Source organism: Fukomys damarensis, unplaced genomic scaffold (assembly GCF_012274545.1).
Source record: "Fukomys damarensis isolate Sample0158 unplaced genomic scaffold, DMR_v1.0_HiC HiC_scaffold_37, whole genome shotgun sequence".
In the NCBI taxonomy this organism is placed as follows: domain Eukaryota; kingdom Metazoa; phylum Chordata; class Mammalia; order Rodentia; family Bathyergidae; genus Fukomys; species Fukomys damarensis.
The window spans coordinates 64,980,458-65,003,748 of record NW_022900949.1 but is presented as its reverse complement, the minus strand read 5'-3'; the positions used below and the strand labels follow the sequence as shown (position 1 = coordinate 65,003,748).

General features: G+C 37.0%; 1 long non-coding RNA gene across 2 annotated transcripts in view; it reads right to left on the bottom strand.

Annotated features, from left to right (window-relative positions):
- The window catches only part of LOC104871061, a 403,725-nt gene that overhangs the window by 31,569 nt on the left and 348,865 nt on the right, over window positions 1–23,291 (bottom strand). For both annotated transcript variants that reach the window (XR_782722.3, XR_004515574.1), the window contains exons 4-5: window positions 17,028–17,146; window positions 16,598–16,781 (exon numbers count right to left, since the gene is read on the bottom strand). This is a non-coding gene — a long non-coding RNA (uncharacterized LOC104871061). The remainder of the gene's footprint in view (window positions 1–16,597; window positions 16,782–17,027; window positions 17,147–23,291) is intronic.

The window sequence follows — 23,291 nt, the reverse complement described above, 5'->3', positions numbered from 1 at the left end:
TCGGTGCAAAAAAGAAGGGAATTGTGTCATCTTAAACAACCTGGATGAGACTGGAGATCATTATGTTAAGTTCATTAAGCTAGGCACAAAAGACAAGTACAGAAAGCATTCACGGAATTTGGAATTGAGATAGTGGGTGTCAGAGGCTGGGGGGGAAGAGAGGCAGAAAGAAATGAGGGAGGGAGAGAGAGAGAAAGCAGAAGAGGGAGAAGAAGAAGGAGAATTAGAGGAAGGAGGAGAAGAAGATGAGAGGTTGCACAAGAGGTACTACAAAAAGCTAGAAGAAATGAGCTTTAAAGTTTTCAATATAAAAAATTACAAATATTTGAGATAGGTAACAGCCTAATTTGAACATTATAAAATGTATCCAGGCACTGAAACATCATATAGTACCATTAATATGCATGTGCTTCATATTTTTATAAATTTAAAAATAGATGCACTTTAAAAAGACAACTGTGGACAGAATGACCAAAGCAAAAATTCTGGCCTTTCTCCAAAATTATAATATGTCATTGGTGAAAACTGGAAGTATGAGCCGGATCTTACAATTTTATGGCTGCGGTCTTCTACTGTCTCCCCTATGACACATTTAGGTATATGTAAAAAAAGAATTGCTTTTAAAAACTATATTAAAAAGGATAATTGGCATGGACATCGCTAACGCCTAGTTTAACAGAAACCTGACCGACTTGAGTCTCATCTGCCTGGAGGCCTCCATACGTGCTCCCTTCTCTGCCTGGGATACACTTTATTCCTGCATCAGACCCCGACCTCCATGAATCATAACCAAAAGGTTTTTCTTGATCGTTCGTAAATAGCAAGTACTTCCTAACCACTTTCTGTCCCTTTCCATCAGAGAGTATATCCTCTCCAGAGATATCACTTATTGTCTGTCTCTCCCAGCAAATCTCCAGGCAAGGAAGACTGCCTAGTAGTTTATAGGCAAGTAATAGATATTTTCTGAACAAATAAATGAACAAATGATATACTACTCATCAATTTCATCTCCATTCAGATGGCTTTTTATTTTTAACTTCCCATGTAATGTTTTTGCGATACTTTATACCCTTACATGATACATTTGTTATGCTTTTGATTGCTGCATAGGTATGACAAGCGTAAAGGACAGCACACTCTATTCAAAGATTATTCTGAAAGAAAAAAGCCATCTCAGAAAGACAAGATAAAATATGTAAGAATGTTTTGTTAACATTGTATAACAATTTCTATTGAATGCATATTTATATATTTCTGTATATTTTATGCACTTAGATATAGATGTTGCTCTAAGCCTATCTCCCTATTCAGATAAGGATTAGATAGCCATATAAAACAATACCTACTCCTCACCATTACTTGTTTGTTGAAATCTCTTAGGGAAATCCTCAGACTGCCAGTGTCTCAAGAAGGAAGAAATATATTCCTACAAATGTATCCTGTGACTGATACTTTATGTTTGATCTGCCCACCTTTAAAGAAAATCTTCATATTAATAATCTGCAGTGGTCACAATCCAAATATACCTCAGTGATAAAGGAGTTCTTTGTTATGGGATCCTTTTACACTAAAACCTCAAGTTAATCAGAAATAACAAACAAAATCCTGTAGCCATTCTATGTGAAATTACTGTTCCCTCCCAACCCGCTTCGTTATAATAATTCCATCTGACAAATGGGGGATAAAACCTTCAATGACTTCAACAAGCTACTTGTTTCCTCCTCAACTCTCTTTCTAAAGTCCATTATTGATTCAGGATGAAGTAGTCGTCTCCTTGCTCAAAGCTTGCTAGCAGTGAATGAAAACAAGAGAGACTGTTTCGCACTGATAACACTGAAGCTACAGAGTTTTCTTTATCTATTATTTAGTTCGAGACACTCCAGTTCCTATCTACCACAATTCAGATCTATTCAAATGCTAGAATTGCAACTGTTGTGTATTTTCACAAAGCACAGTCTTTATTGACTACTATTCAGGAATCTCCAGTAATGGTTATCTTCATAAACATGCCTTCTTAACCTAAGGAAGAGACCAACTCTCAACACCAGAATTAACTAAAAGGGTACTCCACCCTTCTCTCTGAACACTCCCTGAATCATTCTGCTAGTTAGCTCTCCTAGATTTAGCAGCTGTGATTAAAATACCACTCCCATATTTACTTCCTAAAGCTTTTGATTTTTTAAAAGTTTCGCTGCTCCTTTCACTATTCTTCACAGTACCTGAATGAAAGTGAAAGCTTGCTAACGTGTTATGGACATGATGGATTTCTAGCTAAATTTTAGTAAGGTGCATACTATGCCTATGGGAATTCGAAATGACTGCTGCGCATTTAGTAAATGAGCCCACCTTTCTACAGTGTGCAGGCACCTTAGGCCCCTAGGATATACGGAGCATTGTTGACAGCAATACTGCTTTCCTCGTGACACTGAGATGGAGAAGCTAATTTGCCAAGGCGCAGCAGGATGTGATAGACGTCCTAAAACGGGGAAGGGGCCTCAGGAGCGGGGAGAGAGTTCGACTACAGCGGGATGACGGTTTGCATCCGCTCATGTAACAGACACAGAAGCCTTCGTGTCATTTTTCTCTTCCTTGCCTCGGTTCCAGAATGTGTTTCATTAATCTCCCAGCACACCTTCTGAGATCTGGAATTCTTTTGCCTTCATTTCCACAAGAATGTGGGGTTGAGCACAAGGCACAAGAGGAAGAACGTGACAAGTGAGGTTAGCAAAATGCTGTTTGTGTAGCTCCAGACTGTTTGAAATGAAAATTTTCTGCAACTACAAACAGACTTTATTAATTATGGTGACCCTGGCAACCAAGTCAGTAAGTTATTTTTTCTTATTCTCATTGCAATATGGTTCTTATTTTACCCAATGTGCCTTGCGCTTTCCTTTCTTAATGGTCATTTACAGGGTTTTAATCATGGAAGTAGGATTTTGACTTTCTTTCCTTAAGTATGTAGAAATCAACATGGTGTCTTATCAAAAAGCACAAAGATTCAGTCTCTCTGTCCCTCAGCCTCTCTAAGCTGAGACTTTTGGTGCAGTAGCACAATCAGATTTCTGGCATTTGGCCCCAGTCCCTTTTAGTAACATCTGTAAATTTTATCCTTGGTGTGGTACTTCCTAAAACTATATCATCTAACCATGTCCTGATAGCACCCTTGTTGCCTCTTCTAATACTTTGTGCCACAGTCAGCTCCTTGAACTGTTCATTCTGGGGAGAATAATGCAAGCCCAGTCTGGACAGAACAGCAAACTCCTTTTTTTTTCCAATCTGTGGGGGATTGAACCGTGGGCCTTCATACTAAACTACATACCCACTTTTGCTCCCAAACCCCACCCCTTTCAATAAGACAAGGTCTCAGTATCTTGCTCAGCCTGGGCTGGAACCTGTGATCCTCCTGCCTTGGCTTCCCAGAGTGCTGGGATTATAGATATATGCCACCATGCTAGGTTCAGGTCTTCTCAAGACACAGGGGAAACAGGGCTGGGAAGGCACATTAAAGTCTATCCTGTAAGGTGACAGATCTCACACTCATTTGCAATTCTCCGGACCTATTGGTGTGGAAAATGAAAATGTGAAAGTCCTAATAATTGCTTAAACAATAGTGTAGGTATTTCATAGAGAAGACTTTACCACAAAGCCACATCAGCTGTATGATGCACAACTCCTGGGATAAACGGCACATGTTTAAGTTATGTAACATGGCCACTCTAATTGGATAGTTAGGGAACTATACACTTAGTTGTAAAGATAGTCATCTTCTCAATAATCTAGGCAAAAATATTGAGAAGAGTCAGTTTAGTTTTTTTTTTTCTTAGTAAATGAGTAAATGAAAAAGATGAATTAGGAGATACTCTACTTGTAAACAAGATTACAAGGGCTGGAAAAAGGTGTGGCAGTGGAAATATAAACACAAGACTACATGATAAAACCATTATGAGCAAAAAAACACAAAATGAGTGACTCACAATACTCAGGGAGGAAGAGCAAAACAGCCTAGCAGTGTTTAATATTGGTGACTAAGGTTGTCTAATTGGAGAAGCGAGCTAATGAATAATAGGAAAGATGGATTTGTGTTTGATATACTGTGTTTCGCTCAGAGATGGATGGGAAGAATAGGCCTTTCACTCCCACTCGCTTCCTCGTTATTTTATCATGAATTTCCTTAAACAAACTTCACGTTTTCCTTTTACTTCCAAATTTTTAGAAGACAAATTACTTAATATGCTTAGCATTTAGACAGATTCAACAAAGAATTAGATTTTTTAGATTTTACAGTTTAATTCCCCTTATTAATTTTCAACTGTAAAATATAAGATCATTACCAGGTTTACTCAAAGAGGAGGGGAATCTAATTTATATTTAAAATGAGCTCATCTTACCTTGACAGGCATTATTTTAGAAGCTTCACATTTAAATTTACCATACATCCCTGTGGAATTATAAATTTTCTCTATTTTACAGATCAGCACAGATGGCTGAGAGGAAAAAAATTCAACTTTCCAAATCCCCCATTGTTAGAAAGTTATGAGATTGAGATTCAAGCCTATGCCTAAATACTTGGGTCTTAGCAGACAATATCTCTGTGTGCATAGTTCTTTGAAATTTATTGAAGATGCAGGAGAAAATAAAAGTAAAGGCAGTATTTCTTTTTACTCTTTATTGTACTATTTTTACTATAAATATTGTCCAATAAATTCTATTTAACCTAAGCACTATAGAGTGCTTAAGATGAAAATTAAGGTGAAAATATTTTATCTCATTAGGTTTTGCACAGAAAGAAGCTTATCATGATTTCCAAATGTCATCACATAAGGGTTCACTACTGTAATTATCACTGGTTGGATGCCATCTGCTCCAATGTATCATAGGCAATCCACTTAAAGGCTAACAAAAATTGTATTTCACCTAAAGGGAAAAAACACACACAAAATATCCTGCTTAGTTTAAACTTCCAGATAAGTAGGTCATACAGACTTAGCTTTATACTTTGGCCATGTTGTACAAATGAAAAAAGCCACTTTGTCATGGAGGGACAAGCCTTGAATAGCAATGTAATTTAAGTCTAATACCAGCAAATTTATTAACATTGTGATGATGTTATGGTGAGATTTTAATCAAAGACAGAGAAATCAATCTTCCCCCAAGACACTGAAGAACTGATATGAAACTGCTTTAAAGGCTATAAAGGAGAAATAATCTCTGGTTTTCCATAAAGTTTATTTAAAGATATTCACATTCCGATTAGAAAAGTATTTGCATGTACCTACTGAAGGCCCCATGCTAGGGCCTAAATGTGCAATGAACAGGACAAAACTTTTCTTCTACTCAACTACAAGAACCACAAAGCAAATTGTCTGGTCCTCTTTGTGTGCAGATAACACGTGAGTCTATAAACTTAGCTGATAGCAATATCTGATAAAAAAATGAGAAAAAAGTCATATTTCAAAATATATAAAAATTGCATATATCATAGATTTATGATAGTGTTGTAATTTTTCCTTAAGACTTTCTGATCTAACTAAAAAAACAGAAAATTAGCAGCTGGAAAAAATATTTTGGGGGAGATAATATAAGACTTCAAATTCTCAATTTTTAAAGGTGAATCCTTGAATAGATAGGAGAAGAAACCCAGGTAAAATTGTTTCAGCCAGAAGTGACAGGCAGAAGCTGATGTAGGTTATATATGTTCAGAAAACTCATGGAAGCTCTCAGAAACCTGTATCACTGAAGTTGCAAATAGACTCTACAGCACTAATAATTTTGGAAGGAAATATCCAAAATAAATCCTACTTCAGATGGAGAAATACATGGAGAGTTTCCAAGTTAGTCTCCGAAACATAGAGTAATATGGTCTGTGGCAAGGAAGAACACAAGATTTCTCTGATCTTGGAAGCGCTCTGGAACTCAGGAGTAGAAAGGTACTTGTGGAATTTCCCATATTAAAGAAAGCCAGTGTTATGTTCAATCAAAATTTGAAACACTTTCGATTCTGTCTGCCTCTTACTTCCTTTCTACCCCCTCCTTTTCCTCCTAATACAAATGTCTAGTGGTGGTTTCTGTTGTCGTTGGCTCTGATCTCATACACAAGCTGATACAGCTCAGTTTGTTTCCTCTCATACAACCCAGCTTTCTAGCGCTGTAACTGCAGCAAATGTTTTGTCCTGCCTGTTTCTGGACATGCTCTATGTTGTGAGTAAATGCTTTTTTTACCTTTCACCATATGGCTCACATCACAGTTCATCATATTCTGATTAAATACACATGTTTAAATGATCATACATACATCCATGAAGAAATAAACACATTTCAGTGACTGTGATGGCGATTTTATAAAAGACACTGAAATACAAAAACTATTCTCCTCTATTTATAAAACATGCACATGTCAATTTTCACATCTACTAGGAGCAGGTCAAGGAGAAAGGGTCATTCCTGCACAGGGAAAGCAGAGTCTCTAAAAGTTCCTGAATTTGGAGGTGTATTAGACAGAAATACGTCTTTATCTATGGCTGTTTATGCAGGAACTTCTCTTGATAAAAACAGGCAATGATGATGTGAAAAGGACAAAAAATAAGGATCTGTCAAAGTGCTTTTGTAACTACGTGAAATGCCATTTAGCACAGTGCATAAGCAAATTGTGTGTAGGAAATTTGAACCAGCAGAACAGTTACATAGATAACAGCACAGTAAGATTTCCAGAGTGTAGATGTGACTGGAACGCACTACTGAATACATTGCACTCATAGCGAGAGAAGACAACAATGCAACAGCTGTGGGGACTCATGGGGCTCTCTATGTCCACCACATTCCCTTTGAAAGCTGTTATCCACGCCACCTGCACCTCCCAAGGCAGAACTGTATCTCAAGTCATCATAAACCAAACATTCCATAAACTGCCTAAAATAACAAAGCCACCATTTCTAGAAGCCAGTAGAACTGTAGCATTGTGCTGTTCTAACATACACCAGTTAGTACAGTACCCAAATTTGGAGGAAAGAATTATTTGTTATGTCTGTATTTATAATATGCCCAAGTAGAGTACATATTTACTGTATTCTCTAAATGCTGACAGAAGTATCTTCAATTGTTAGGTATAGCGCTGCTCATAATATTTTAAATATGTATGCTGTATAAACACTTCAAATTAGCCTAATCTGGGATTGCTAAAACTCATTTCAAGATTTCGCTTAAAAGTCTTTTGTGTATTCAAATTGATTCATCAAAGAAAAAACATTAGAGACTTCTTCTTATCCCTCTACTTTCCCTGCCACTATTGGAAGAGTTTTCACTATACTAAAAATAAATAACAAAGAAGCAGCAGTGAAATAATAAATGGCGCCTTTGCAGCCCTGGCCTACTTGCAATATGTAATTATAGGTTGCTATACAATTAGAAGTACTTTATTTTAATAATGTTACACATGTCTAAGCACCTAATGGCTCCTATGGGGTTATACAAAAAGTATAGTATTTCTTTTCTCCTTTAATAAATTACTATTATTAAGAAACAGGGAGGCAAGTCTTTGCAATAATAGCAGTGCTAGCTATCTATACTGTATTCTTTAGTGCATTGTCAAGCATTTTGATGAGCTTCACTCATTTTCCCTGACCTGGACTCAAGAAATATTTGCATTTGCTTCTGATCTGATGTCACATAGTCCAGTCATCTCTGTTTGAGTCCAAGAGAAAAGATGAGCTAATGTTAGAAGGCAGGGAACCAGCTTAGAGAGAGTACTAATTGTCAGCAGGACAAGGTGCTCCCCTGAGGACTGTGAACATAGCCCTTGCCCGGTGGGCATACCCATTACCTGGGCCTTTGGGGACTCTTATTTTAGGAAAGACTTACCAAAACCAAGAAAATATAATTGTATTCACTGCTATTTAGGGCTTGAGCTGAAATAACATTGCACATCCAAACATCACTCTTAGTACCATAAAGTTTCCAATTTTTATTTTATCCAGCATGGCTTACTCATTATTTTTAAAATTTGAATTCTTGAGTTAAAGCAAAGACATGTCATTTTTACTTAAAAACTAGACTCCCTCTCTCTCTCTCTCTCTCTCTCTTAGAGGTAACTATTTAAAAAAAGAGAATGTTTAAACATTTAAGTATATAATTTAACTGGGTTACAATTTGATGGAGTAGATCATAATTGGAAAGTGAAAGTCAAAATCTCTGACTGTTCATGATATTCAGTTTTCAGGGGTTGTGCTCCTGTGAATAAATACTTAATCTCCACCACAAGAGTTGGAGAGCAGAGGTAAATATGTGTAATGATGATTTCAACAATAAAAAGAACACAAAATATCCACATTGAAACAGATAAAGTGGGGGGAGTAGGTAAAAATTAAATTATGGTAAGAAATGTAGTTACTGGCAAGGAAACAAATATTTTGCTTTCCTAGTCACAAACATGAAACTAATTCCTAGAGCCACACTTAGCTCTCATGTAATTCCATTTTAAGTATTTGAATAGCATGGAATTTGATATTGGATTTACTCTTTTTGTTTCAGTTTGGCCTTTTTGGCACTCGTTAAAAACAGTTTTGTCTGTATACTCTACCATCTTCTGTCCAAGTGATTTAAACTCTCTTTCCTGTAAAAATTACAATAACAACAGAAACTCCACGTGTGTTTTATGAGATCATCTTTGATGCTCAGTAAATAGATGTGATCAGCGAGCATGCAGTAGGAGTACATAAAATATGCAAGGCAATGATACACTACCAAAAGCTATCAGCAACTTGCATTCTGATTGGATTTAAGGATTAAGGTCACTACCGATGATTATTTTCCAAATCCGGAAGTTACAGGTACCTCTGACGACAGAGGTATACGAAAGATAAGCGGTTACCATGAATGTGCGTGAGTTAGAGAAAGAAGCATCTGCTGCAAATATCCTGTTAGAATCCTAGGAAATGTTAGCCACAACTCAAGAGCAAAGAGTGACACATACGGACTGGTGGAGTTTTGTTTTGTTTTGTGGTACTGAGGATGAAACACAGAGACCCAGGCACGGTAGACAAGGGTTCTACCACTGAGCTGCATCTTGAGACGGGAAGGGGCTTACATGGCAGCCAATTGTATAGGAGGTGTAGAGGTGAGTATTTGCTGTAATGAAAACTTTAGAATTGCTGAGTATTGTCATTTTGTAAATATTTACTAAATATTGTATTGTCGTTATTAAACATTGTAGTTTAATTGGACTCTCGAGCAGGATAGATCTATGCAGAGTTCGATGGCATAGCTTGATGGAAGTCAGTACTGCAGTCTGGAAGATCTTGACAACCTGGAGGAATGGCTTGAGCCACTAAGATTACATTTAATACAACTAAATACAAATTCTGAGCTTTCAGTTAAGCACGCAAGTTTGAACACCTATCCCATCTCTTTGCACTCTTTCTTCAAACTCCACTACTATGACAGCTAAGGAATTTTAAAAAGCCATGTATCTACAAGGTCAAATAGTACGAAAGACAAGGCCACGGCTGCTGAGAAATGGGAGCAGAGCTTTGAAAGCAGAAAAACAGACTCAGATTAGTAGCGGACTTATTGCTAAAATGAACAGAAAGTGAAATCAAAAGGAAGCAAGCTGATTTGTATCTCAAAATGCCCTGTAACTCAGGAATTGTAGTCATCAGATACTTCTCAGTGTAATAGTGTGGGCCGGTACTAAAAACATAGGAATGATGAGCCCCCCCCACCCTTCCGATTTTCTCCACTCAAACAGAAAAGTGTGTATTTATTTTCTGGAGACAGATAAGGGTATAGTTGAGACATTGCAGAAAAATAGTCCGTCAAAGGAAAGTTTACATAGTAAATGTAAGTTTCCTTCATTTCCTCCACTCCTAGAAATCTATCAATCTGGTTTTCATCCAGGAGAAAGGATATTAAAAGTCCTAGGGAAACTGACCTCACCCTGGAGTAATCTCAGAGAGACACTGACATTTGAGAACTCTGAAATAAGAAATGGCCAGGCCTTATCTGATCAGCCATCTGGGAAATCCACCATCAACTGCCCAGCCCATGTACACCAAGCTTCTAATAAGGGCTTAGTGCATCTTTCATAAATGTAGGCTCTAGAAAAAGATGACTAAACACTTGAAAGAAATTCAAAATAAATAGAATAGAAAAAGGAAAAAAGTAATAAGATGAGAGAGAACAGAAGAAACCTTTAAATAGTGCTGGATGTGCTTATGAAGGAAGGAAATATGTTCTTTTTTAATCTAGGGAACAGGAAGGACCATAAAATAAGCTATTAGGAAAGGAACAATTAGATATTTAGAAAAAAAAACTCTTGAAAGTTACAAATGTGCTAGCAGAAATAAATTCAAGAGAAAAGAAAGTAGTTTAAAGAAAATCTCCCAGAAAGTAGGCAAAGGGCGAGGAAGAACAATGTGAGATTATTTTTTTCAGGGAAATAAAAAGAAGAATATGGAAGGGAAGACATACAGTAAGACAAATACTATAGATTTGTTCAAGAATAATGGCAAAATTTCAGATTACATGAATTTACAGTTTGAAGCGTGATAAAAATATTGAATCATTTACTGTGAAATTTCTGAGAATCAAGGATAATAAAAAAGCTGAGGAGCTGCCATACAAGAGTTAAAAAAGAAAAAAAAACCCAGGATACAGTTAATATGTTAGGCATAAGAATGACATCAGATGTTCTCACAGGGTATCTGGACATTAGAAGAAAATGAAGCGATGCTATTAAAACTTTGGAGGAAACTTATTTCCCATGTGCAGTTCTATACAGGCAAAAGACCAAATTCAGACAATCCTAAACATGCCATGTCTCCAAAATGTCATCAGCATTTCAGAAGAAGCTGCTTGAAGTTATCACCTTTCAAAATACAAGAGTAAAATCAATAACAGAAACACATGAATGTTAGGGAACAAGAGATTCAACATGAAAGAGAGATGAAGCTCTCCAGTCTTCCACGGCCCTGCAGAATGAGCTTGCGATCAATGCATACTGGAGCAGGAGCATGAACAACTGTGGGATGAAAGATGCTACTGCGGGGAGGCAGAGGGGAGGGGAGGCAGGGGCGAGGGGAGAGGAGAGAAAAACCCGGAAGAGAACAAAATTTACACTTTCAAGTATTAATCAAAACTAAGATTTCTGTGTCAGATAAATAGAACGCTAAACAAATAAGCTAAACCAGAGGCAAGAAAAAAAATGGACAGGAAAGAATTACCATTGCAATCATAAATTCATGGCTCCGTTATACACAATACTTATAAAGCCAAAATAGCATCCACTATTAATTTAAAAAATAATTGATAAAAGCTGTGTTCAGTGGAAAAAACCTGGAAAGACATTTCTCTTTCCCACTACAGTGACTGCATCACAGTAGGAAGTGGGTTTCTTTGGTAATAGTAACTGTAATACAAGGGGATGAATAATAACTCAGGTAAAGGAGAATTACCCGTGCAGCCAGATGGTTTTCCGGTCAGACAAAGGGACAGAAGAAAAGCAGGTCTCTCAGGTGATACAGTCTTGCATCTCTCTGAGATGATGATAAAAGTAGGATAGAATAAAGACAGAAATTGGTAAAGTCGAGCCTTAAAAGCATTCAATTTAATTCATTTGGGAGCATATTCTGTTAGGGAAAAATCAGACAATTGGGTTGATTTGGGAAGAGGTTGATTAACGTTATTTATAGAGCTAGTTAGTTTGATTTATAACTATAAACTGAATCTGTAATCACATATCACTTAGGATAGTCAGAAATTTCTCATTGAATTTAATGGGCTGGTACCTTATCCATTCACTATTTTTTAGGCCCATTGTGCTTGGCTTTAAAGCTCCAAAAAGGTGCTTTTACAATCAATAATGTGGGGTTTGTGTAAGAGTTAGAAACTGAAGAACTACTAAAAACATGAATAATGGTTAAAAACAGGAAATAGCCAAGGAGTAGGAAGTACTCTTTTTCACAGGTTTTATCACAGAAGCCCACGGCTGGGTGTTTCTAGGGCTCAGTCTCACAAGAAGGAACACACAGGCTGCCTCTCCTCACAGGACAGACAGTTCAGCCTCCCCTGAGATAATCGCTGCTTTCACTGAAACATACATTGGCCCTAGTTGTTAGCAGCTACATAATGTAGACGAATAAAAGTAAAATGGGACTTTTCAATACAGCCACCAGGGAGAGATTTTTCATCTTCAGACAGAGGATCACAATCCGTCGGAAACATCACATCTCGTTTCTAACAGCCAACTGTGTGTTCAGAGCCACTCTGGGTGATCTCTTACAACATGCAATGTTTCCTGCTTTTAAAAAAAAAGATAATTTAATCAAAGTACTTCTACACTGTTTTATACCCTTGGGATATGAGTGGACTGAGTACCAATTAGTATCTGTGAAATTCAGCACTGAGACGAAATAAAAATAAACCAACTTTATTGGTTCTTGCTGAAGTCTTTGTTTTAAAAGTTTCTAGTACTAAAGTTATATAGCTATGATCTTGGTTAACTGATTTTAGAACAGTGGCACAGGTTCTTCATATTATGCACAGACATTACAGTCTGCATAGTTCATTTTGCAAAGAAAAATTGCCATTTGGCAGAGAGATGCTGATGTGACTGCAAATAAAAAGAGAAATATACGGACATAATTTTTCAATATCAGACATTTTACAATAATACCTCTATTGAGATTTAATACATATACCATATAACTCGCCATTTACATTGAGCAATTCAACAGTTTTAGTATATTACTAGGGCTGTACAGCCACTATCACAAGCAAATTTCATACGTTCTTCATGTCCTAAAAGAAACCCCACCCTAGTAAACAGTCAAGAGTGGGAAGCTTTAGCAGTTTCTCTTTTAAGAACAGGGTGTGGAGAAAACAGGTGAGGAGCGCTCAGTTATTTAGGTGCGGTAGCCAGATGCACTTCTCAGAGGTAGCCTGCGATTGCCCTCTGGTGCCCAAAGCAGTCCCTGTACAGGTCCCACCTGATTATTCAGTGCTAATGGTAATGGGCTACACAAAAAAGCTGTAAGTTTAAGTACCACCTCTATACTTTAGAGATGAAGTAGCTGAGGCTGAGGCTAAGCACCTAAGAAATGTACCCAAGTGGTTTTACTTAAATCCACACCAGACATTTGGTACTTTCTGGACTTCAAAGTCCTTTTCTTCAGCTTCCTCCAGATATCAGTCAGAATGCAAAACTCCCCCTGAAAATAACTTGGGACTATTTGAATATACATTCAATGTTCATTTTCATTCCTTTGATTATGAAAATATTTGTAAAATGAAGTTACATGTCTCATTTGTAACTACACTTTATACATGCATCACAGGTGCAACATGCTATGTTCATGTTAAATTATATATTGTGCCCTTCCAGACTTAGGGTATTTCCAAAGCTTTGGGTGAAGGTCACTTGTCAGAAACTTGAAACACATTTGCCATGGACAGAAGTTTTCAGTAGTCATGTAGTCCTTTAGCTAGTCTACAATGCCCATAATGTACTTGTAAGTACAATCTTTTAGCTATAATTGTAGACCATTACAGTCTAAGGATATTCACTACCCTGTAGAATGAGATTTTACCTTGGGGAGATTCTAAATTCCAACAGAAGCTGCCTCTGCCAGTCTATGCCACTTTCTGTCCCCTCTAAAGAGGACAGAAGTTCCATGCAGCGTGTTTCTACACTTAAAGATTTCAGAAAGAAAGGGCCCAAGTTCAATCTCTGGTACCAAAAAAAAAACGGGCTTCAGAAGAAACAAGGCCTAATTGCTTCAGGTTCTTAATCTCTAGAATGAGAGAAGACAAAACCTCAAAGGAAGAGCAGTAGGATACTGCCTGAGGTTCTAACATCAGTTCTGTGAGATTCAGGCAACAACCACACACGTGTGGGTGTGCATGCATAGACTTGGAGAGTGCGATGAGCAAGGCAGAGGCTTATGAAGTACTCATGCCCTTTCTCCTTGAGGGAAGAGAGTGCTCATGAATGTAGAATATGGTGGGTGAAAACACAAGGTGAGTTTTTTCAAAGGGCAAATTGAGTTTTGTTTTGTTTTGCTTTAGATAAAGCGTCTTAGGGTTTTATTGAAAGGACCAAAGAATTTCTAGAACATTAAAACTGAAATTTGTAAATGATAACTGTCTAGACTCTAAACAATAGCTTTAGAGTCAATTATACAGGAGGCAGAATACAAGAGAGGGTAAGAGCATGGATTTAGAGCCAGACTTCCTAGGTTTAAATCCCAGCGCTGTCCCTCTGAAACACTTCTGTGAGTGTGTGTGTGTGTGTGTGTGTGTGTGTACGTGCACATGTTCATTTTCACATGCGTACAATATAAACTCTTTTATGTATACATATTCAGGTACACTTACTATAAAGAGTGAAAAGGCCTGTGACTATAAAGTAGCTTTCACATTACACAATAATGCTCTTTTACTTAAATCATTTTATAATAAATATTTGTTACTTTTTATTAAAATAAAATAGATATTTTATACAAATCTTTTTGAGCTATAAACATAAGTCTGTGAGTGGGAAGGGTGGGGAAAGCTAATAAGGGAAGTGAAAAAAATATGAGAAAATGAAAAAATGGAAATAAAGAGTTTGTTAATGCAGAGTGGAGGAGGGGGTGAAGGGAGGGCAGGGACAAGGGGAAAAAATGAGAACCAAGACCTGTCATGTAAAGGTACAAGATCCCAATGATGAATGTAACTGTACTGTAGACCTAAAATGGACCAATAAACTCAATGAGAAAAGAAAAAGATTACAAATGCAGTCACCCAGGTAATATTGATTAAATGGGGATCAAATGGGGAGCAAGTGACGCAGCAAGTGTACAAGGATTTTCAGTAAGGGTGGGGTCAGGGATATTTCCTGGGGAGGCTGGGTTAAGATGTTGGCTCCCACCCAGGTGATTGAAACCTATTTAGAATAAATGTGCCTTGATTGTCCTCCTTGGAGGTTCCTTGCTGTGTTGGATCATTAAGGGTGGTGCTGTCTAACTGCCTACAAGATATCTAATTAACTTACCTATCTGCAATATTTGTGTGTATGTCTGTAAATTTCAAATTGTTCAATTCCAATGAGCAATATTAAATATGAAGTTGCATAGAGCATGGTGATGAACTACACACCTTATTTCCTCTTTGAATTTTGGGGGCATGTTGCTTTCTTATTTTACCACCACTTACAGGGACTAGAAGTCCTTTGAAAAAGCCTGTCGATGCCTGTTTTTTGAGTTAAATATTCTATGTAATATAACAGAAGCACAACTGAAGGATAGAAACAGTATTCACTGTGGAGGTGATGGGTGTATCATCAAGCAGCGTGTGTCACTTTAGCAGGTCAATTGTACAAAGCTGGAAATGACTTTGAAAGGTGGAGAAATAAGAAAATATGTTTCAGGAAGAGGAAGCAGTGTAAGCAAAGACACATATGTCAGAAATTAGGCCCTATTGGGACAATTGGGAAGTTTGTTCAGCTGGACATGAGGTGCAAGAGGGAGAACAGGAACAGATGGAAAAATAGCTACATGTGATTGAAAACTGAAGGGAGCGCTTCTCACTTTAAAAAATGTAGCTAGTAATAGTTCCTGTGAACTTTGTATTAAATTTAAAATCATTTATATACAACTGTATTTAAATGCACATCGCGTTTTTTCCATTCGTAGAGAAACGCCTTTCCTCATTAACAGCCATGCAGTAAATAATTGTGATTTTCCTAATTATACGGCAAGTCAGGATCAAAGACCAGGAGCTCTGCATCGCTGTTTGACAAAAGGATCTAAAAGCTAACTCTTAATATTTCAACATGAAAGTTAATGTTTTACTGTACCATATATATATGGAGATGGGCAACATAAAGACCCAGAGAATATGCAGGTGTAAGCATTTAAAATATATATATTACTTTAAACACAGAAAACAATACTTCCCTGTTGCCCTCTAAGCAAATATGGTTTCATTTAAAGTAACAGGGCTTTGGTTTGTGGGCTATAAGGAAAATAAATAGGACAAAGTATAGCGCTAAAGGATTTCCTTTAGCTCCTGAAAGACTGGGTGGGGGGAGAGGGGGACCAGAAGATATACATAATCATTTAGATAATATTTGAAATGCAAATACGTTTCTCATATAGTTGCAAATTCCTCGGATTATTCTTGTACAACCGCCCAAAGGGCTAACAAGGCCATTGCATGTATCATTAGAAAAACATGGCTAAATTATTTTCTGGTTAGTAATTTTTCTCCTTGTCTGTGTTTTCCATTTGATCATAGCTATCACATTTTCCATGCTCAAATTGGAGCTTTGAAAAATGAAGTATAATTTTTATTTAAAATTTCCCCTAGGAGGTGATAATTGAGGAAGAAAATACAGCATTTGGACTTAATAGACACAGGTACATATTTTTTTTCTTTAACTACTGACCATGAAAAAGAATAGATTAAAATATTTAATAGCATTTAGTTTTTTCGAAGGATAAACATCGTAAACCTCTATCACTTTATAAGATTTTTTACATATTAGATCATTATAATTCTGTATGCATTTCAAAGTTTTGTAATTTTATGTATTTTCCCAAATATACAATTAGAAATGTAAGCTTACTGTGTGAAGTTCTCAAAGTGAAATCCACATTTCGGAAGTCAGTTTATTATCAGCCCAGACGTTTCTTCAACTTATTTGAGGCTGCCTGCCCCTAACTTGCTCCCTTTAAAGACACAGGTCGTTTTCGTTGTCTTGATGGCCGTCCTCAAGTTTAGAGCTCCACTTCCACAACTCATTCATTTTCCTAAAATAATGAGGAAATGTACATGTATGTATTTATCTCTCTCATCTCCAGAAAAGTGTGTCACTGCAGCTTCCTTGGGCAGAACTGTCCTTCATGCAGAAAGGAAATGTATCATTCATTTGAAGTACTGAAAATTCTGAAAAACCCCCAACAACCCAGAAGTATCTCACAATAAATTTGTCTAACAGTGTCACTGTGGTAGAGAATTTATTAGCAGTTTTCATGACCTCTCACTCAAGGTCTCACCTGATCTTTCTTGTGCTTCTTCTTGCCAAGTAGGACTGCTCCAGATGTTCCGTCAGGAATGTTGTGACTGTCCTAGGATTTATGCTTGCTGAATTTGCGGAATATTAAATGATCTGGAACTGCAAAGGATGAATACAAGCCACCAGTCAGAAGATGGCCAGCTCTGTGACCACCAAAGCTAGGACTTGGAAGCGTTATAGGCTAAAAAAATGTGTAAAATGTCTTGCATATCTGACAACAGACGCACATTTTCAACACATGTATCTTATTTGGGGAAAGTTTTCACTTAAGCCATTGAAACTACATGTCGCTCTTCTAATATGTCTCATGCAGCCTCTGTCTCCTGATCTCATTTGTCCCAAGAAAAGTCCTTTCCTCCAGTACCCTTTTTCTGGTTCTCACAGTCAGTCATTTTATTTAAGGACGAAATCAGCTTCCAATGAACTTTTAATAGCTCTCACAAGATGCAAAGGGCGATTGTGTTTTCTAGAAATTAAGGGGACATACTATTTTGTATTTAAGTTGCACAATGAGATGTCTCATAAAATGTAAAAGAACACATTTTATGAGTAGGCTTACAATTCCTATCAAGTGCTAGTACTATGACAATTTTTTTTCCTTTCAACCTCAGTTTTCAAATCTACAAAATAGCAGCTTTATGGTTACCTCAAATGATTTCAGTAAAAATGAAAGTATCTATTTCAAGTGACTGCAAGAATTCCTGAAGTCCAACAAACACTGATGACTTTGTTAATATGTCCCATGTAGGCCCTGTCTACTTAACTCACATCTCTCAAGAAAACTTTTCTCTAGTCTTCTTTTCCTGTTTCTCATATTCAATTGCTTTGTTTATGGATAAATTAATTTCCACTAAACCTTTAATAACTTTCCAAGGTACAAAGGGATATAGATAGATATAGATATATAGATGCAGACATAGACATAAATATAGATATATGAAGGCATCATATTAGATTCCAATGTTGCAAGAAGGAATACGGTAGTACCCCTGCTTGCTTGCTTGCTTGCTTGCTTGCTTTCTTGTTTTTTTGTTTGTTTGTTTTCTTGAGACAGGGTCTCATCCAGAACTCACTACATAGCCCAGGCTTATCTTGAACTCACAGCAATCCTCCTGCCTCAGCCTCTCATGTGCTAGGATTACAGGCATGCGCCACCACGCCCAGGCCTGATCTCAGTGAGTATTTCTGTAAAAGACCCTGAATGCTATATGATCAACGGTAGCGATCATTAGCACTTAAACTAGCTTATTCTGTGGTCAAGCCTCTTTTCACAACAGTAAAAGAAAGTAGCATCACTGTAGTACCAAAGGATGTTTAAGGAAATGGCATGGGAGCAATGCTGGAAGGAAACATCTTCTTTAGGGTGAAATACAACAGAGGAGAGTTCAGAAACGCTCCAAATGGGAAGTTACTTTTGTGTTGAACTTTGTAGAGAGATAAAGAAGGGCGCTGCAGGAGGGGGAAGCATCATGCAAAGGCATAAGGGCATGAGATAGCAAGGTGTGAACATAAAACAGAAGTCTTCAAAATGAGATCACAGTACATAGTGGAAGAGGAAGCTGAGTAGTTCTCAAAGGCTTTGGAGGGCATATTAAATTTTTGAACTTTGGCTACGTGCTGTAGAAAGACATGGATTATTTGTGAGGACAAAAGCAATATGTTGATATCTATGTTCTAAACTGGTAGGTCTATTTACAGCATACAGAGTGGAATGAGTGAATAGCATGTTGGAAAACAAGAGAGATGGTAGTGGTCGAAATTAGACAAATGGTAGTGGGAATGGAGGGGAAGAGAACAGTGTGGTATTTGTGTCATTACCACAGCTCATCAAATGTTCAGAGAAAGAATGTTTATCTCTTCATTGTCCCCTACTATAATATCTTCATGTGGTGCTCCAAAGTAAGGACTCTAAGAAAGTTTAGCGAGTTGTCAACTTGATTAGTTTGGCCGCTGCCCAGGAGATTAGTACATCATACTTCAGACGTTAAGCTGATTTATATATATGCATGCAGAATCTGGACCCATAATATAATGAGCTTAACGTCTGATGATATAATTAGACTGGCAGCTGCTTTCAGAGCTCCTTCGACAGCTTTATGAGACCCAAGTTCCTACTTTTCTAGACAATGAAGTGAAGATAATGATTTTTATCTCATCATTACTCTATAATCTAATGTAGCTAATAGTAATACAATGCTTAACAGAAATGTAGGGCTCTACAAGTGTTATTTTTCTCTTGCCAATTTATTAATTGATGTCCTAGGCACAAATCTAGTATTTTACACCATGGAAGCTTAGGATGACCAGGTCTCTGCCTTCATAGAGCCTGTAGTGCAAGGTGGGCAAAAGAAATACACCAGTATACAATAAAATAACAGACTCTAATGCATTCTGTGAAGAAAACTAAAGGATAGGATAACAGAATCATCAAGGATTGTGAGTGGTGAAGGAATTAGACAAGATCTAAGGATATGACATTAAGTTGAGATTTAAAGTGTATGAGAGAGTCATCCATTAAAAAAAAAGGTTTTACTTATTTTATCTTCACACAATCAATGTAATCATTGTCTTCCACAAACATGCAATAATAAAAAAGGTTTTAAAAACATTTTAAAGAAAAATACACAAAAGAAAACAAAAAATAAGCTAATTTTTGGACAGAAGAACCATCAAGTGCAAAAAAAAAAATAGCAAAGCAAAAAAGCATGATTGAGTATCTTAATTACTTTTCTTTTTGCTGAGACAAAATACCTGACACCCAACACTAAAAGGAAAGGTTTACTACACCTCACAGTTTGTAGAAATGTCAGTTCATAGTTGGCTGGCTCCAAGGCAGGGTGACATTGCCGAAGAGAAACAGTTTGTGGTAGGCAGAAGGCAGCAAGGCAGCAAGCAGTGAAGTAATAAAGCAGCAAGTGGCAAGCGACCACTGCAGCCCTCTTTCTGTCCTTTTTATTATATTCAGGCTACACAACCTTGAGGGCATAACACTTGCATCCAGAGTGGGCCTTCCCATTATCCACAATCAGAACTATGCCAAACCAATCAATTGATGGACTAATTTAGTAATCACACACCCTTGATCTTGGCATCACACACTTTAGATCCATGCACCTCTGAAAAAGCCCCACCTGTGATTGCGTGAGCCTTTGGGGGGCATCCCATCATGAGCCGTAACATGAAGGCATGGAAAGGGGACTGGAAAGCAGCAGGTGGTGGGGAAAGGAAGAGATGAAGTTGAAAAGAAATGGTGGTCAGACCACATGGAGACTGGGTAATAGTGATGAGAGTTTACATTTCTTTCTAAGTTCAATGTGAAAACACTGTAAGATTGTAAATAACTGATGCAAGCTGAAATAATATGCCTGAAATTATGACTTGTTTATAATAAATGTCAATAAAGGAATATCATATTTGAGTTCTGTATGTTTTACATTTAAGCTGAGCATTATTTTACAGATGTGGCTAATGTGAGAAAATGCAATCAAGAAATACTATTCCCCATATTTGTATAATTTACATTTTTTGTTGAATGCATTTTATTAATTATGAGATTCACCCAGGGACCAAGTCTGATGTACTGAACTGTTTTCATTAGTCAGGGACAAATCTTCCAAATAATTTCTATACTACTTAAAAGTCTAGCACAAAATCAGAGTAAAAAGAAATACCCCTTTTCTGCCACAGGTAATATTTCAGGATTTTTCTTCTTTCCCTGCTACCAATTTTTCTACCTAAAAATATGAGAAAGAAGATGAAAAGGAAGAGGTTAGTTTTTCTAGTGACCTTACATCACTGTAATGGCCAATATTAAGAGGCGGTTTTCTTCACCTGCCCAGTGAGTTATCAAGCCATTTAGGAAAGGAAAAGAATACATGTCCTACTTTTCTACCTCTCCATTGATTCAGTTTTTCATGATCGGCAGTGCTTTTCTTCAAGTTCAGCTCCACAATTCCTGGGCCCATGACAGACTTTTGTTTGACTGGTAGAAACTGCTCTCTGTCCTGTATAACAATCTACTGCTCGGCCTGTTTCTTCCTTGTATTAATTCCTCTTATCTCATGTGTTTCTATTTCCTTTCTTTTTCTTCCCTAGAGTGTCAAAGAACATACAATTTCAGAGGAAATCCTGTTAGGACAGTTTTCACATTGTGTAATGGCTTTTCCTGTGGTTTAACTAAGTGTTTCTGGATATACTCCTGGCAGTGGGTTATGATTTTTTACTTTAAAAGCCAGTGAGAAAAACAATGTTTGGAAGGAAAAATTCTCCAGCACTAGGTCATAGAGAAATGGAAAAATCAGTTAATTAAAGCATCAAGTGGGCTAGGTTTCTTCTCATCATCATCTGAAGCTGGGCCCATGATACTATTTTATGTTATATTGGGCACATAAAATTATAAATAGTGACATAACAAAGATAATAGGGCAAATAACTTTTCTTTTTGAATGGAACAGGAATCTGAAAGCTGATAAAATCTCATACCAAAATAATTGTAAAGAGGAAAAAGACTATAGCCACTGAAAATAAAATTCCTAAGACCTTTTAGGTGCTTAATAAATACCAAGTAAAGCAGCATTATGCTACCATTTATAAAAATATTTTTCATGTGTCACCACACTTGATTTTCATAGCTCACACTTAGTTAAAATTTAAATACTATCAATGTCAAATCAATAGAAAAACTTTGCACAGTACAGCATATACTTTGCAGTCAGACCAATATGTGACACCTCTACCTACTACCTCTGTGACCTCACCTTTGAAAAACCAAGTATCCGGGAATACACTGAGTGTGAGGACTAATTAAAGTAATGCATATAAAGGACTCACTATGTTTTCTAGTACAAAGTAACTACATAAATATCTTTTTCGTTACTATATTGATAAAATCAAACAGGTTGGAATTGCAAACATGATTTTATATCCAATAATCTAAGTCTTTGAAATGCTGGAGTATTTTATAAACTACCCTTCTCTCATACACAGATGTTAAATAACATTTTTCTTTCACTTCAAATTAGTCATGTAAGACTGTGGCAGCCACATTTGTGCACGCGCATGTGTGTGTGTGTGTGTGTGTGTGTGTGTGCTTGTACTAAAAGACATATTCATCTTTCTACTAAATCTAGGCTCCTTACCCATATCAATAGTCTCTGCTAAAATATTTCTATTAAAGATGTCAGATTTACACAGGGTAAGAGAGTTTTAGATAAGAGTTCCAACACAACCTTCCTGAGCCTTCCTATCAGAGACAAGATTTCATTCCCAGTCATGACTCTTTCACATTCTCTAAACTTTCTCCTTTAATTTTTTCAGCCAGCTCTTCTGTGTAAGTTAATGGCCTATGTTACACATTCTAAGATTCAGACAATCCTTCTCCAGAAACCACACAAAACACAGTCACAGAGTCAGGCATTGTGGTGTGTATCTATAATCCCAGCACACAGGAGGCTGAGGCAGGAGGATTCCTGTGAGTTTGAGACCAGCCTGGGCTACATCGTGAGTTACAGGGCAGTCTGAACTACATAGTGAGAACCTATCTCAAAAAAACAAAACCAAAAACACAGTCACAGGTTTAATGCTTTCACAGAAGTGTTGTTTAACAATAACGCTTTTTCACTTATGCAGTTTAGTAATTACAATCTACTTCATAAAAAGTAACATGTGGAATAAGGTTCAAATGGTATAATTGATAGTGTGAAACAGGAAGAAAATGGCTAAAGGAGAAGTGGGAAAAGGAGGGGAAAGGAAATAAGGGAAAAGAAAAATGTGAAAAAAGGAAAAAATGGAAACGAAGTCTTTGTAAATAGGGACGGGTGAAGGGGGTGAAGGGAGGGCAGGGGCATGGAGAAAAAATAAGATCCTAGACGTATCGTGTAAAGATACAAGATCCCAGTGATAAATGTAACTGTATTGTTTGCTTTAAATGTATTAATAAATTTAACGGGGGCAAAAGTAACATGTGGAGTGTAGGAGGAAAGCCAAACAACATAAAACTTACAGACAAGTGAGATAAATGAAGCAAGTATTCTATTTGAAAAAAATGAAGATGAAAATAATCATATTTTAAAATCTGGACAAGTGAAAGCCATCACAGGTTAGTGTATGATGTAACTGAGTTTCTTGGCAGGGAAGGAGTGAGGAAATGTGTTCCTTGTTCAAAGTCTGCATTATTTCAATAATTTCCTAGAAGATCTCCTTGCTTGTTCTGACATGCCAACATTGTGTGTGTGTGTGTGTGTGT